This window comes from Mauremys mutica, chromosome 17 (genome assembly GCF_020497125.1).
Source record: "Mauremys mutica isolate MM-2020 ecotype Southern chromosome 17, ASM2049712v1, whole genome shotgun sequence".
Classification (NCBI taxonomy): Eukaryota; Metazoa; Chordata; order Testudines; family Geoemydidae; genus Mauremys; species Mauremys mutica.
This window is the reverse complement of record NC_059088.1, coordinates 12602156-12617885: the sequence shown is the minus strand read 5'-3', so window position 1 is coordinate 12617885 and position 15730 is coordinate 12602156.

Below are 15730 nucleotides of genomic sequence, written 5' to 3'. Positions count from 1 at the left end.
CCCAGCTTCTCCTGCTGCTTTGCAACAATAAACATAATTTTCAAGTTGAATTTGCATCTAATTATTAATGAAAAAGGCAGGGGAAAAAACTCTGTCTCACTGAGGGGTGGTTGGGTTGGGGATGGCTGGGGGATTCTGCCTCTCAGTGAGGGGTCATTGGGGTGGCAGGTTGCTGCGGGGGTCTGTGTCTCAGTGAGGGGTGATTGGGGTGCAGGCGGCTGGGGGACTCTGTGTCCAATTGAGAGGTGACTGGGGTGGGGGGGCGTCGGGGGGGTCTTTGTTTCAGTAAGAGGTGATTGGGGTGGGGTGCCCTTTTCTACCCAGGCTGGGGAGGGGGACCTCTGCAGAGAGACTCTTGAACTCTGGGGCTGCACTGACCCGGGACTGAGACTTTTGGATTGTGGGACTTTTGGGACGGTGGGTGATTTGGGGGTCGCTGGACTCAAGGGCCCCGAGAGAAGGACATGGCCCAATTTGCTGGGGTGGGTCTTTGCTCACAGTTTGACCTATGAACTCTAGCTGAGGTATTTTCCCAATGTAATGCTTGTTGTTTATCATGTAATTAAACCTTTTCTGCTACACCAAGACCCTGTGCTTGCGAGAGGGGAAGTATTGCCTCCTTGAGGCACCCAGGGGTGTGTGTAAGATTTTCCCAGGTCACTGGGTGGGGGCTCGAGCTGGTTTTGCATTATGTTGTGGGGAAGGGACCCCTATGTATTGAACCCGGCCCTTGCTGCTATCGTTTCTGCCCGGCATGGCAAATTCTGTCAGATTTCAGATGTACTCAGGACCTCCTGTGACGATCTCTGGAGATGACCCATTTATATCCAAGGAATTTGCTGTGTCCAAAGTCCAGAGCATCCCTGTGGCGGGAGACCCCTGGGTCTTCTTTTATTCTCCCTGTAATGAAGGGGACTTCATAATCTACAGGGGAGGAAACGATCAACCATTCCCCATGATGCTCAAAAGCGGATTCATCAAATTTGTGTGAAGGATCAATGGGGGAATCGACAGCTCCCAAATCACCTTATATCCTTACCCTTTTTTCAAGTGTGCAGAGACATCATTTCAAAGTCAGACACCTCAACTACAGGGCACGTATTTTTCTCTTAAAGATGCTAAAGGAGCTGTGGTCTTCTTTGATTATGAAAATCAGGGCCGCCCGGGGGGGGGGGGCTGTCAAGTGGGGCAATTTGCCCCAGGCCCTGGGTCCTGCAGGGGCCCCCACAAGAATATAGTATTCTATAGTATTGCAACTATTTTTATGGAAGGGGCCCCCGAAATTGCTTTGCCCCAGGACCCCTGAATCCTCTGGGCAGCCCTGATGAAATCTACACAGGAGAGAAGAGGATCCTGCTGAATGGAGACAAGGTGCAGAATTTCACAGCTGTGAAGTTAACCTCCATTGGCAAATCAGTGAAGACTGCCTGGGACATGGGGCCGCAATGAAAATGGGTGAGAACGTTCCCCTTCCCTGCGCACAGAGGAACGGCTCCAGGTCCCCACCTGTTTCGTAGAAGAGGATTCACTCACTACCCTGGTGATGATTGGTGCTGATTGCAGACCCTGCCTGACCCTGCGACCTCTCCCAGAGCACACAATGAACGCTGACCCCTTGAGCGACAGGAGCAGAATCAATCCAGCTGAGACGATGGGAGGAAGAAAGAACCTGTCCCAACCACTGTCCCCGGCCAGCTGGACTCAGCATCCCAGAGCTGACCCATGGAGCGGGAGCCCCTCTCCACTGCGGCACTGAGATCTCTGCCTTTGCGGCCCCAGGGAAAGGCACCGCCAGTGACATGCAGTCAGAGCCTGTGAGCGAGAGCCCATCTCCCCACCGTGTGTCACCAAGGGGGCTGCAGACACCCCAGAGGGGCCAGGACAGTGACTCCGTGTCCATCAGAGCCTCCCCAGCCAGCTGCCTGACACAGACCCTGCCCCAGCTTTTCCTGCTGCTTTGCAACAATAAAAATAATTTTCAAGTTGAATTTGCATTTAATTATTGATGAAAAAGGCAGGGGAAAGGAAGGGGGGAAACCTCTGTCTCAGTGAGGGCTTATTGGGTTGGGTGGTGGCTGGGGGAGTCTGTGTCGATTGGGGTGGGGGTTGTTGGGGGAGTCTGTTTATCAGTTAGGGGTGATTCTGATTGGGAGTAGCTCGGAGGAGTGTGTCCGACAGTGAGGGGTGATTGGAGTGGCGGTGGCAGAGGAAGTCTGTGTCTTAGTGAGGGGTTATTAGGGTGGGGAGTAGCTGGGGGGGGTCTGCGTTACAATGAGAAGAGACTGGGGTGGGGTGGCTGGGGGGGGTCTGTGTGTCAGTTAGGGGTGATTGGGGTGGGAGTGGCAGGGGGGTCTATGTGTCAGTTAGGGGGTGATTGGGGTGAGCAGTGGCTGGGGGGTCTGTGTCTCAGTGAGGGGTGATCAGGGTGGGTGGTGAATCATTCGTCTCTGTGCCATTCAGGGGTGATAGCGGTGGGGAGGTGTCTGTGTCTCAATGAGGGGTAATGGTCATGTGAGGCCTTTTAATAAAGGAGGGAAACAATGCGGCATTATGTTGGGGAAACACCACAAACAGGATTCATGACACAAACCATGAGCAAAAGATCCATCCCCAAGTAAGTTTGGCAGTGTCCTTTTCCCCTCAGAGTCTTAAATCCAACCACCCAAAAGATCACCCCAAAGTCCCAAAAGTGTAACACCCCAAAAGTCTCTTGAGTCCAGCAACCCAAAAATCACCCAAATGTCCAACAACCCCAAAAGTCTCTGTCCCTGGTCAGTGCAGCCCCAGAGTTCAAAAGTTTATCTGCAGAGTTTTACGCCCCCCAGCCTAGGTGGAAATGGGGGGGTAAGGGGCACGTGGGGTGTTAAGGGGCAGTTTACATGGTCTGAGGCCGACTGCCCCGCCTCTCCGTGGGACTCTACTACAGCCTTCACCGTGAGCTGCTCCACTCCACCAGCCATCCGGTGGGCCACTCCAACCATCCCGCAACCTGCTCAGCTCCGCTTGCTGTCCCATGGGCCACTCCAACCGTCCCGCAAACTGCTCAGCTCTGCCAGCCACTTAGCAATATATCTTCAGGCTCCCCCACTAGTTAACACAACATTCAGTGATCTCAGGTCTTAGTGATTTTAGCTCTTTAGTGATTTCAGCTCATAGTAGGGGAGCCCCACTGCTGGTGTACCATGAGCCCAAAGTGAATTCAGCACAGCAGCCTGCAACTAGATTCTTAATGGGATCAAAATTAGCTCTGCTATTCAACAGTGGAGAAGGAATGAGGTGCAACTGATATTTCCGGCCCATCCCATCACAAACAAATACCCATGCCCAACTTCTCTCTCTGTTCTCTGGGTTTTGGAACCCATGTCCTTTGTCTAGTGAGTGGTACTTAGTTGATGGCGAGTCCCTCTGTCATAAAACAGTTCCGCTGGCCTTGATTCACATAATCAGGGTAACAACGCTTTATTCTTCCTGCCACAATAACAGAGAAACTGGGGATCCCACAGCAGCCAAAGTGACCACTTGGGCAGCTGTGGGCTCATGCTAGGCTGGGTGGGTGTGCCTATGCAAACAAGATCAGCCCCTGAAGTTCTTTTCCACAACTCACCACAATTCACCACCAGATGCCAGGGTAGAGCTCATCCCGACTCTGCTTACATCCTCCCCCCAGCCGAGAATTTGTCATCCCGACAAATCACACTCCTTATTATACCAACTCACTGGCTCCCTCCAAAGGGCCTGAGATAGCCCACTTCAGCTTCCATAAGGTTGTGTGCTAAATGTATTGGATCCTCACTAGTCACCCCAGGTGCATCATAAGTTAACTGTTTTTATTACCCTGTCTCATCTACTGAGAATCTCTGTTGCTGTGATAGGGGGGACATCATCTTGAGCAACGGATGGAGAGGTTTCCTTTGAGGGCCCCTCGGCTACTGGCATAGGCCCCTGCATTTGTGGTTCTAACAGTGGAGGGTCAAAGGTGCCCAGGACATCCTCCACCTGTATGTCTCCACTGTCCAATAACCTGTGTGTGTCATCACACGGGGGTCCCACCAGTGGCTCAGGGGTGTCAGAAATGGGCCTAAATACTTCCACCATGGGGTTTAGGGCAAAAGAGGAGGAGCTCTCTTTTGATTCAGCTGATAGAGACTGAAATCTTGTCTCCATTCCAAGATACACCATGGTTGTGTCTTCCGCCTCAGATTCACTCTCGGATGTTTACATACATTACATTTATGAGGGGATGTGATGAAGTGAGGGGGTTTCTTGGCTTTTTCTTGGTCTTTTCAATGATTTGCATGCAGAGGGGTGGGACTAGGGTGACCAGATAGCAAATGTGAAAAATCAGGATGGAGGGTGGGGGGTAATAGGCACCTATATAAGAAAAAGCCCCAAATATCGGGACTGTCCCTATAAAATCGGGACATCTGGTTACCCTAGGTGGGACGCAGTTTCCCTAGGTGTTACTGGTTTAACGAGTTGATGGGAGAGGGAGTTTGTTGTTACAAAGGACCAGCGAGGGAACTTGGGACCCCAGCCAATGGCCTGGAGAATGGATACTCGAGCGACTGGTGACCGGGAGGCCCAGTTGGGGGAGAGGAGGGGCGCCTTGGGACTGGAGAATGGGAGCAGGCAGAGCCCACATGGATGCAGGAGAGACTTAGATGTATGGTGTTGAGGGAGGCCAGGCCTGAAGCCCTGAGAGTTTCCTGTGTTCTGTTCAGATGCTCAATAAACCCTCCTGTTTTATGCTGGAGGCAGGCGGCTGGCATAGGTGTTGGAACTGGGGGTGCTGCTGCACCCCTAGCTTGAAATGGTTTCCATTATATACAGGGTTTGCAGTTTGGTTCAGTGGCTCTCAGCACCTCCACTATACAAATTATTCCAGCACGCCTGGCAGCTGGGCTAGACTGCGGGGCGCAGGGTGTCCCCAGGTGGCTGCTTCTGCAGCCACAGCCCCGCCAGCTGTGTCCTGGCAGCAGCACAGGGATGGTGCAGTTTGAGTGGGCCATGTGGGCGAACGAGCGGGTGCTGACATCCGGGCTCAGTGAGTGGGGCGGTGGGAGTCTCTCTGGGTGGGGGGCAATCAGGGGGGGTTATGGGAGGGGAGCTGGGAGGGGGATGATCGCCACCCTTACTTCTCCCCTGCTGCTGGCATTTTGTTATATTGTTTTAGTAAACTATGGGGAGGCGCAGCCATTTTTTTCATAGCTCAGGGGGGCTCACTGTGACAAAGTTTGAGAACCCCGAGTTTAGTCAAACACAAGTTCTTAGGCTCAACGGAGCAGCATGAAATTCCATAGCTTGCCTTGTATAGGTCAGACTAGATGATCTAATGGTCAATTCTCGACTTCAAATCTGTGACCCTGAAAATACCTTGATCCACCAAAGACTTCCTCTGTGATCCTGTAGAAGTCACTTAGGCCCACATCCTCAAAGATATCTAGGCGCCTAACTCCCATTGAAATCCATGGGAGTTAGGTGCCTAGAGACCTTTAAAAATCTGGCCCAATTTGGGCCCCCCTTCCCCATACATGAAAGAAGAATGTTACTTCCCTGCCTCCCAGGGGTGTTATGTGATATAGTACAGATTGACCAGATAGCAAATGTGAAAAATCAGGATGGAGGGTGGGGGGTAATAGGCACCTATATAAGAAAAAGCCCCAAATATCGGGACTATAAAATCGGGACATTTGGTTACCCTAGGTGGGACGCAGTTTCCCTAGGTGTTACTGGTTTAACGAGTTGATGGGAGAGTTAAAGCAGGAACAATTCAGCAGCAAAGCCAAGATCTGGGTTTGCTCTGCAACGCGATGGTCTGTCAGCTGGTCCCGCATCAGTGTGCTAGCAGTTAACAAAGGCTCCCCTGGTTGGATCTGGGAGACGGCAATGCTCGGGAGAGGAAGTTTGTTGTTACAAACTACCAGCGAGGGAACTTGGGACCCCAGCCAATGGCCTGGAGAATGGATACTTGAGCGACTGCTGACCGGGAGGCCCAGTTGGGGGAGGGGAGGGGCACCTTGGGACTGGAGAATGGGAGCAGGCAGAGCCCACATGGATGCAGGAGAGACTTAGCTATTCACCCCATCTCAGCGCTGTGCCCGTGGCACGAACACATCTGTTCTCAGCTCCACCCACAGCTCACCACCCCATCTCAGTGCTGTCTGTGCCTCTCAACAACTCTCTCCCCATAACTCCCCAATACATCCCCTCACGGCCTGCCCCATAAGCCTCCTCACAGCCCCCCCAGCATGTCCCCTCAAGAGCTGCCCCATAAGCCTCCTCACAGCCCCCCCCACTGTGTCCCCTCAGGAGCTGCCCCATAAGCTTCCTCACAGCACCCCCCAATTTTGTCCCTTCATGTCCTGCCCCATAAGCCTCCTCACAGCCCCCCCCCGCATGTCCCCTCAGGAGCTGCCCCATAAGCCTCCTCACAGCCCCCCCAGTGTGTCCCCTCAAAAGCCCCCCCCCAATCACTTTCCCCCTCTCTAAGAAAGAAGCCACCCCATCATTCTCCCTATGGCTCCCCAATAATCTATTTATGGCTCCCCAATAATCTCCTTCACAGCTCCCCAGACGTCCCGTCGGCAGCCCCTGTAACCCCCTTTAGGAGACTCTCCCAGCTCCGCTCAGCAACCCACATAACTGCTTCGGGACCCCGCCAGCGTCCCGCCCCGTCCCGCCGCCCCTCGAGATCCCTTCAGCGCCCCTCACGTCCCGCCCGGGGACTCCCCGCGCCACGGATACACCGAGCGCAGGCGCGCGAGGACCCAGGCGTGAGGGAGCGACCGTGAGGCTCACGCGCCCCGTTTCCGCTCCGCCCCCTCCGCTCAGCCCAGCGCGCGGCGACAGCAGCAGCAGCGGCGGCGGCAGAGGCGGCGGGGGGCGGAGCTTGAGAAAAGGCGGGAAGAAATGGGCGCGTTCGCGATTCTGTGGGGTGGGGAGGAGGCAGCGCGAGACGCTGAGAGGGAGCAACTGCGGGAGGGGGGTCGATGGACGATGGAACAGCCTCCTGCTCTTCCCCAGACATAACAGCCCCTCCCCCGTCTTCTTCAGGCACCCTATTGGGAGGCTTAGCAATGGGAGACGCTTTAGAACAGCCTCCTTCTGCCCCCTCCAGACCTTTCAGTGGGGAGAGGTGAAGGAACGACCCTCTCCTTTCTCCTCATGTAGCCCGGGGGGCGCTCAGCAGGGGGAGGGGCAATGGAACAGCTCGCTTCTTCCAGCCTGGAGGGAGAAGTTGCAGGGGGAGGGGAAATGGAACAGCTGCCCCCCCCACTGCTCCCCTCACAGCCTTGGGGTGGGGGTTAAAGGACCAGCTTCCTTTATCCCTGTCTCGACACAGTGTGGACAGAATTGGTGGGTGTCACCCTCATTGCCCCGTTCTCATGGGGAGTGGTCATGAGACTGTTGCCGGCCCAAAAGGCCTGAGGCAGCAAACAGTGGTTTGTTGCCCGGTGTGCTTTGTTCCAATAAACACACCAAGGTGGAGAAGCAGAAAAAAAGTTTATTTGAGATCTCAAATAGCAGGATGCTTGGAGACACACACGTCTCAAATCAAGCACACAGACATAAGCTGTGTGTCTCTTCTTATACATGACTTCAGCTAGGCATCTCTATTACCCCCACTACCTACCCCCCCTTCTACCCTTTAGTCCCCTCCCATATAGTAGACACATTGTATAGCTAGCGATTACATTAAACAGGTTAAATCATCCTTGACAGCAAACAATGTATCTTGTTAGTAACTTTTCAAGGCTGTCAGCTTGGTTTACTTTCGGATTTATTACTTTGCCCCCCCTCCCCTCCTCCTCCTAAGCCAGATACAAGTAGGCCCCTTTTTACTATCTCCTGGTGCCAGTGTTGCACTGATAAGAAGTTTTTACACATTCCATTCTCAATTCTGACCTGTGAGTTCGACTAGAGTTTAACATGGAGGGACTCTTAGACAAGCATAAAATAACTTTGGTTCATTCAGGCCTAGTACAAAACGGCTTCATTAACACTGTGGTTTTCCACCCTCCTGAGTTACCTAGGGTTATGCTTAATGACACCAACAATACCCTCTGAACCTGGGGGTTGAGGGGGTTTGAGCCCCCTTCCTGCAGCAAGGCGAGATGGGATTGGACGGTGTTTGGTCACCAGATAAACCTATCGCCCACCTCCATGACTGGACTCAGCACCAGGCCTCCATCATCCAGCCTTCATGTCTGGCCTCTGCTAATCTGTGGTCCACAAGTGGCCTAAGTGTTTTGTCAGCTGGAGTCAACTCTTGGCCTCCTTGCCCTGCCTTCAGCATCTGGACTTGATACCTGGTGTCAACATCTGATTTCTGTCTCAGCTCCAAACATCTGGCCTCGGCATCTGGTCTGAACATCTGGCTGAAACATCTGTTCTCAACCCTACCAGACTGCAACCTGCATTTAACCTGCATCTGCCGTCGACATCTGGCACAGGTAGATCAGGTTTTTTAGGTGCATTTCTTTCTTCTGCCTCATTTTAACGAGTTCCCTGGAATACTCTGGTATGATATTTATAATTGGCTGAGGTGGCAGCACTTTTGCAATCTGCTGCACCCTCTAATCTAACAAGAGTGAAGCATTTACATTTTCAGATTCGTGCACCCATCACCCCATTATTTACAGCACTGAATAATACTGTAGCAACAAATATTTTCCACCCGTACCTGGTAGCAAGCAAAGCCTACTGCATGTCTAGAAAGTTTGATCTCAGGATATTTCAGGAAAGCATGGTTGTTTGCTGATGTCTTCCCTAGACTTTATATGCCTACATTTATTTTTCAGAATTTAGGGCATGGGTTTCCACACATTTTACTGGGATGACCCCATTTTAATGAATTATTTCCTTTCCCCCCAGATAGCATCGAGGACACCATTTTGGAGAGCAAAATAGCATCCTCAGCACAGTGTGACCTCACGTGCATGGTGCATACTGTTGTGTATTTGGTTGTCATGGTTTTTGTTCCTGTGGCAACTGAGTTAGATTATTAGGGGATAGCCCGGCCAGCTTCGGCTGGTTGAGTGATTTCTGTGTCTGTAAATAAAATGGTAGTTTTGTTAGCTGTCTGCTCTCTGGCCTCAAGTGATTTCTTCCTAAACCGGCTGCCCCCAAGGATATAACAAGTGGCGACGATGGATGGGATTCCGGTGCTGCTCCAGTAACAGAAGGAAGTAGAAGTCAAGGTAAAGAACAAACAAACAAAAATACTGCTTGTTCCCACTGACTGTGAAAGTGAAACTAAAAATCATGGCTACTCTGACCAGGCCACTGGAACCTTTTGATGAGAATATAGAGCAGTGGCATGTGTATACTGAGCGTTTTGAGCTTTTGTTATTGCAAATGACATTACAGATGCAAAGAAGGTGCCAATATTCTTAAATGTTGTAGGGGCTAAAACCTACTCCCTGCTACGCAGCTTACTACACCCTGTTAAGCCTGAGACTAAATCTTACAGTGACATTGTGGAAATCCCGGGGTCCCATTTTTCCCCAAAACCACTGGTAATTGCTGAAAGATATAGGTTCCACAAAAGAGACCAAAAGGAAGATGAAACAATTCTAGCAATTTTAAAAAAGCTAGCAGAACACTGTGAATTTAAAGAGATGTTAAATGATGCCCTGCGTGACAGGTTAGTGTGTGGCCTCTACAGTGAAGCTATACGGAGGCGCCTACTGACAGAGGCTCAGCTTACATTACAGAAGGTGTTGATATTGCTGTCTCCATGGAACTGGCTACAAGGGAGGCGCAATACATTGGTGCATTCCCGAGGGTGCAAAAAGTGTCACAAGAACTGACCCACAAAACTGTGCAGTCAAGAATCAGCAAAGAATCCTGTGGCACCTTATAGACTAACAGACTTTTTGCAGCATGAGCTTTCGTGGGTGAATACCCACTTCTTCGGATGCAACTACTTGCATCCGAAGAAGTGGGTATTCACCCACGAAAGCTCATGCTGCAAAAAAGACGGTTACTCACCGTAGTAACTGTTGTTCTTCGAGATGTGTTGCTCCTATCCATTCCAGTTAGGTGTGCGCGCCGTGCGTGCACGGCTCTCCGGAACATTTTTACCCTAGCAACTCCGGCGGGCCGGCTGGGCGCCCCCTGGAGTGGCGCCGCTATAGCGCAGGATATATACCCCAGCCGGCCCGTCCGCTCCTCAGTTCCTTCTTGCCGGCTACTCCGACAGTGGGGAAGGAGGGCGGGTCTGGAATGGATAGGAGCAACACATCTCGAAGAACAACAGTTACTACGGTGAGTAACCGTCTTTTCTTCTTCGAGTGATTGCTCCTATGCATTCCAGTTAGGTGATTCCCAAGCCTTACATAGGCGGTGGGGTCGGAGTTAGATGTTGCAGAACGCAACCACTAAGCCAGAAGCTGCAACAGCTCTGGACTCCGGGACCAATGAGGCAAAGGTGTGGACCGAGGACCAGGTAGGTGCACAACACATCCCCCTAAAGGGTATGCGAGCCAGGAAGGCAGCTGAGAAGCGTGAGCCCTGGCGGAATGTGCAGCAAGGTGGCTCTATGGAACATGGGCCAAAACAGAAGAGGTGCAGATGCACAACGTCATTGAAGATGAAATCCTCTAAGAGGAGACAGGTATGCCCTTCGTCCGGTATGCCGGTACGATGAAGGTTGTGGGGGTGTTACGAGAGGGCTCTGTCCGCAAGATATAGATTGCGGATGCCCTACAGATGTCGAAGGAGGGCAACCGTTGCTCTCCTTGCAAAGAGAGTGGCTTCGTAAAGAAGACCGGAAGGAAGATATCCTGGTAGATATAAAAGGCCGACACCTCCTTAGGGAGGCAGGTCGGACGTGGTAATAACTGCCCTTGTCCTTGAGGAACACAGTATACCTTGGGCCTATTGTGAGAGTCTGAAGCTCGGAGACTCGTGTGGCCGCAGGAAAGGCTACCGGAAACTGACTTGCAGGACAGTTATATCAACGAGCCTGTTGACAGTGGCTCGAATAGGGCAGTCATAAAACTGGTTAGAACCAGATTGAAGAGCCAGGTTTATGGCAGGGCCCCACTGGGGGAGTGTATAAACGCTCCAAGCCCTGAGGAACCAGATGGAATGGAGCGGGAGCTCGGCGGGAGAAACCTTGCGCGTTTCGGAGCAGCATGGGAAACGCTTCCACTCGGCCAGATACTTCAACCGAATGGACGGTTTTATACCACCCCGGAGAATCCCGTAGAACTGAGGTCGAACAACGTAACTCGGATCGGTTTAGCCACACAGGAGTCCTGCTGTGAGGTGCAGGGATTACAAGAGCGGGTGGTGAAGGTTGCCGTGATTCCACGTCATGGGGTCTGTGCCAAGAGGGTTGCTACCGACAGGTGTAGCAACATGGTGTGCCAGGGCTGCCCAGGTTACACTGGAGCAATCCCGATCAGGGGCGCTCTGTCCCTGCGGAGTTTGAGTAGGACCTTGTGAACCAGCGGGGACAGTGGAAAGCGTACGATAGATGGCTGATCCGCGGCCTCAGGAAAATCCTCCAAGACCGAGCTGGGGAGAGGCCTTGGAATGAGGAGAATTTCTCTCTCTCTTTCCGTTCTCGCGAGAGCGAGGAGGGCTATGCGGGGAAAGACCCACTTCTGGAAAACGGAATAGATAAAGACGGGAGGAAACTACCACTTGTGAGACAGGAAGGATCTGCGAAGACGATCCGCCAGCTGAAACGCCTGGTATGCAAGGCAGACTGCTCTCAGCTCTCGGACATTGACGTGTAAGGCCCGCTCTTGAGCCGACCGAAGGCCGTGAGTGCGAAACTGACCCAGGTGAGCACCCAGCCGAGAGATGGGGTGTCTGTCGTGAGGGACCCCGAGGGGTGAATGGAACAGCATCGCTGGATACACCAGGGAGGACGCTGACTCCCGGTTGAGGGAGCCTAGGCTGCTTGGGGGGAACGAGCCGACCACGAGTATGCCATCTCTGCCTGGGTGGCACACCCAGGTGAGCCATGATTGAAGTGAACAGAGGCGAAGCCTGGCATGTTTGGTTGCAAACATGTAGACAGCCATGTGACTCAGGAAACCTAGGCAAGTGCGAGTCTGGAGTCCAGGACAGCCCCAATGAATTCCCTTCCCTGTAGGGGAATCAGAGTGGATTTTACTATTGATCATCAGGCCTGGACACAGGAATAGGTTCGTGTCGATGCCCACATGACTGGTACTTTGGGCCCGGTGGTTCTATGAAGGATCCACACGCCTAGATACGGGGAACGTGTATGCGACGGTGGCGAAGAAAGGCGGCGACTACAGCCATGCACTTTGAATACCCCTGGGCTGTATAGAGGCCAACCGGGAGGGCCGTATACTGGGAATAACGATGGTAGGCCCCAAACCGAGGGTACCTTCTGTGTGGAAGAGAAATGGCGACGTGAAAACACGCGCCCTTCATATCGAGGGCGGCGTACCAGTCTCCGGGATCCCAGGATGGGATGACGGTCACCCTGGGTACCATGCGGAACTCTGCATCGTGACTTGTTGTGTTCCCGCAGGTCTAGGGTAGGTCTGAGACCTCCCTTCGCCTAGGGGATTAGGTTTCGCCCTTAGGTACCTCCTGTATAGCTCCGATGAAGAGGAGCGTCCACACCTCTTGCCAGAGGAATCGCTCGTGAGAGGGGTTCTTAGGAGGGGTGAGGATGGGTAGGCTTTTGCCCCATTGGTGGTCAGAAGGACCCTAATTTCGGCTCCTTTGGGGTGCGGATTGATGGCCACGACCGTGTAAGCCACGCCCGCTGGCCAAGTCCTGACTTTGTCAAGGCGCAGGGCAAGAGCGGAGGTTGGGGACGGAAACGTCGGCGCTGAATCACCGGCGTGTGCATGCCGAGAGAGAGAGCAAAGTGACCCTGCTGCCCTATAGGGTCTGCAGCCTAGGGCCAGTGTTTTCAGAGAACAGGCCTGTGCCATTAAAGGGCAAGACCTGTATCGCGTGCCGCAGCTGCGAGGGAAGGCTCGACAACTGGAGCCATGAAACGCGCCGCGTGGCAACACCCGAGGCCAGGGTCATGGCAGCGGAGTCAGCTGCGCCCAACGAGGCCTGGAGGGAAGCTTTCTCCAGCTCCGTCCTTTGCTGCAGGAGGGCATCGAACTCTTGACGGGAGTTCCGAAGAAGCGACTCTGTAAATTTGCCCACTGCTACCCACAGTAGTGGATAAGCAGGGCTTGCTGGTTCGCTACACGAAGTTGCAGGGCCCCCTCCGGGTACATCTTACGGCCCAGTAAGACCACACGCCCAGCCTCTTTGGATTTAGGGGCTGGTCACATTTCGATTATAGGAGGGCCGGAGGGGTATGTTCCTGCCCCCGCCTCATCTGGGGAGGAGGAAGAAGAAAGGCCAGGGACAAGTGGGTCCTGTGTGGGCTCGAGCTCCTGGACGACCTCCTGATCCTGTGGGATCTGGGAGCTCGGTGCCGAACCGGGGGTTGCTCTGTACCGGTCGGACGGGGACGACTAATTGTCACCTCTGGCACCCGGAGCTCCGAGGGCACGGAGCAAGATGGGATCAGTGGTACGCCTCTGGCACGGAAGTACACGCAAGGCGTCCAGAATGACCACTGATAGGTCTCCTGGAAGACTCTGGAGGGCACATCGGAAAACAGAGTGCTACGCATATGAAGTGTCCGCACGGGACGACACTGATGCGTGGCTGGATGGCCCTGGAGGAGCTGAAAGCTCTTGGTAGAGTCTCCGTCTCTAACTGACGTCGCTCGATGCGGCACCGGGGTTCGGTACCGGTAGACAGACCGGTACCGAGAACGGGACCCGCCACCGAAGCTGTGCCGGGCGGTCGACCGAGGGTGCGAGGCTCGATGATCAGGAGTGGCTACGAGCGTCCCGGTGCCTGGGGCTTGATCGGTGCTGAGTGTCCCGGACCAGGGATCAGAATGCTGACCGGTGCCGCGAGCACTATTGGTACCAACATGGAGAACGGTGCTGAGACCTAGATCGGTGACGGGACCGAGAACATCTGCGGGACCGCGACCCTGAACGGTGCCGCTCCGCGGTGCCGAGGTAGGGTGGTTTGATCAAGGCAGGCTTGCCCATCAACTATGTAACCCCCACCGGCGGTGCCGGGGGTTGAGGCAGCGCAGATGCTGTCGTTGCAATCAGCCCCCTCGCCGTGGACACTGTCTCCGGCGAGGAGGGAATAGTGAGCTCGACCCTAACTGGCACCACGGATGCAGCTTCATAGCGAGCTCGACCACGGCCCGTACCGGGGAGCGTTCCAGCACCGGACTCGACGGCTTTTGCCTGGCCAGAGTTAATGGTGCGGGCATTGTCGGTGCCGCGGTAGAGATCGGTACCGGGCGATCCGACGGAGCATAGCGCTCGGCTGCGGAGCAGGCGGCTCGGACGCAGCTTCAGGGCAAGCTCGAGCACGGCCCGTACCGGGGAGCTTTCCGGCACCGGACTCGACGGCTCCTGCCTGGTCGGAGTTATCGGTGCGGACATTGACGGTGCCGCGGCAGACATCGGTGCCGGGCGGTCCCACTGAACATAGCGCTCGGCTGCGGAGCAGGCGGCTCGGACGCAGCATCCTAGCGAGCTCGACCACGGTCCGTACCAGGGAGCTTACCAGCACCGGACTCGACGGCTCTTGCCTGGCCGGAGCTAACGGTGTGGATACTGTCGGTGTCGCGGCAGACATCGGTGCCAGGCGATCCGACTGAGCATCGCGCTCGGCTGCGGAGCAGGCGGCTCGGATGCAGCTTCCGGGCGAGCTCGACCACGGTCCGTACCAGGGAGCTTTCCAGCACCGGACTCGACGGCTCTTGCCTGGCCGGAGTTAACGGTGCGGATATTGTCGGTGCCGCGGCCGACATCGGTGCCAGGCGATCCGACAGATCATAGCGCTCGGCTGCGGAGCAGGCGGCTCAGACGCAGCTTCAGAGCGAGCTCGACCACGGTCCGTACCGGGGAGCTTTCCAGCACCGGACTCGACGGCTCTTGCTTGGCCGGAGTGAAAGGTGCGGATAGTGTCGGTGCCGCGGCCGACACCGGACCGGGCGATCCGACGGAGCATAGCGCTCGGCTGCGGAGCAGGCGGCTCGGACGCAGCTTCAGAACGAGCTCGACCACGGTCCGTACCGGGGAGCTTTCCAGCACCGGACTCGACGGCTCTTGCCTGGCCGGAGTGAAAGGTGCGGATATTGTCGGTGCCGCGGCAGACATCGGTGCCGGGCAATCCGACTGAGCATAGCGCTCGGCTGCGGAGCAGGCGGCTCGAACGCAGCTTCCGGGCGAGCTCGACCACGGTGCGTACTGGGGAGCTTTCCAGCACCGGAATCGACGGCTCTTGCCTGGCCGGAGTAACTCCAGGAGAGGGGTCCATGCCGAGGGTACGTCGGTAGCGACGGTGGTGCCAGGAGGCCTTGGCGGTACCGGCGATCCGGTGCCGAGGGAGCGCGCCGTGAAAACTAACTAGCGCTCGGCGCCGAGAGCGGAGGAGCAAGAGCTGCCTCCCTCAGGAGCTGTTTAAAATGAAAGCCCCGCTCCCCTTTGAACACTGATTAAGGGCCTCACAAATGCGGCACTTATCTGGGAGGTAAGATCCCTCGAGGCACTTAGGAGAAGATCTCTTGTCGGCAGCGGCTTGTGGCCGGGCTGAGCATTAGAACATGCTGTGGACCGGGCATCGGACCCGGCACCGAGTGAGGGGAAGGGGATAAACCCCGACCCCTGTAAAATAAATACACTATACTATT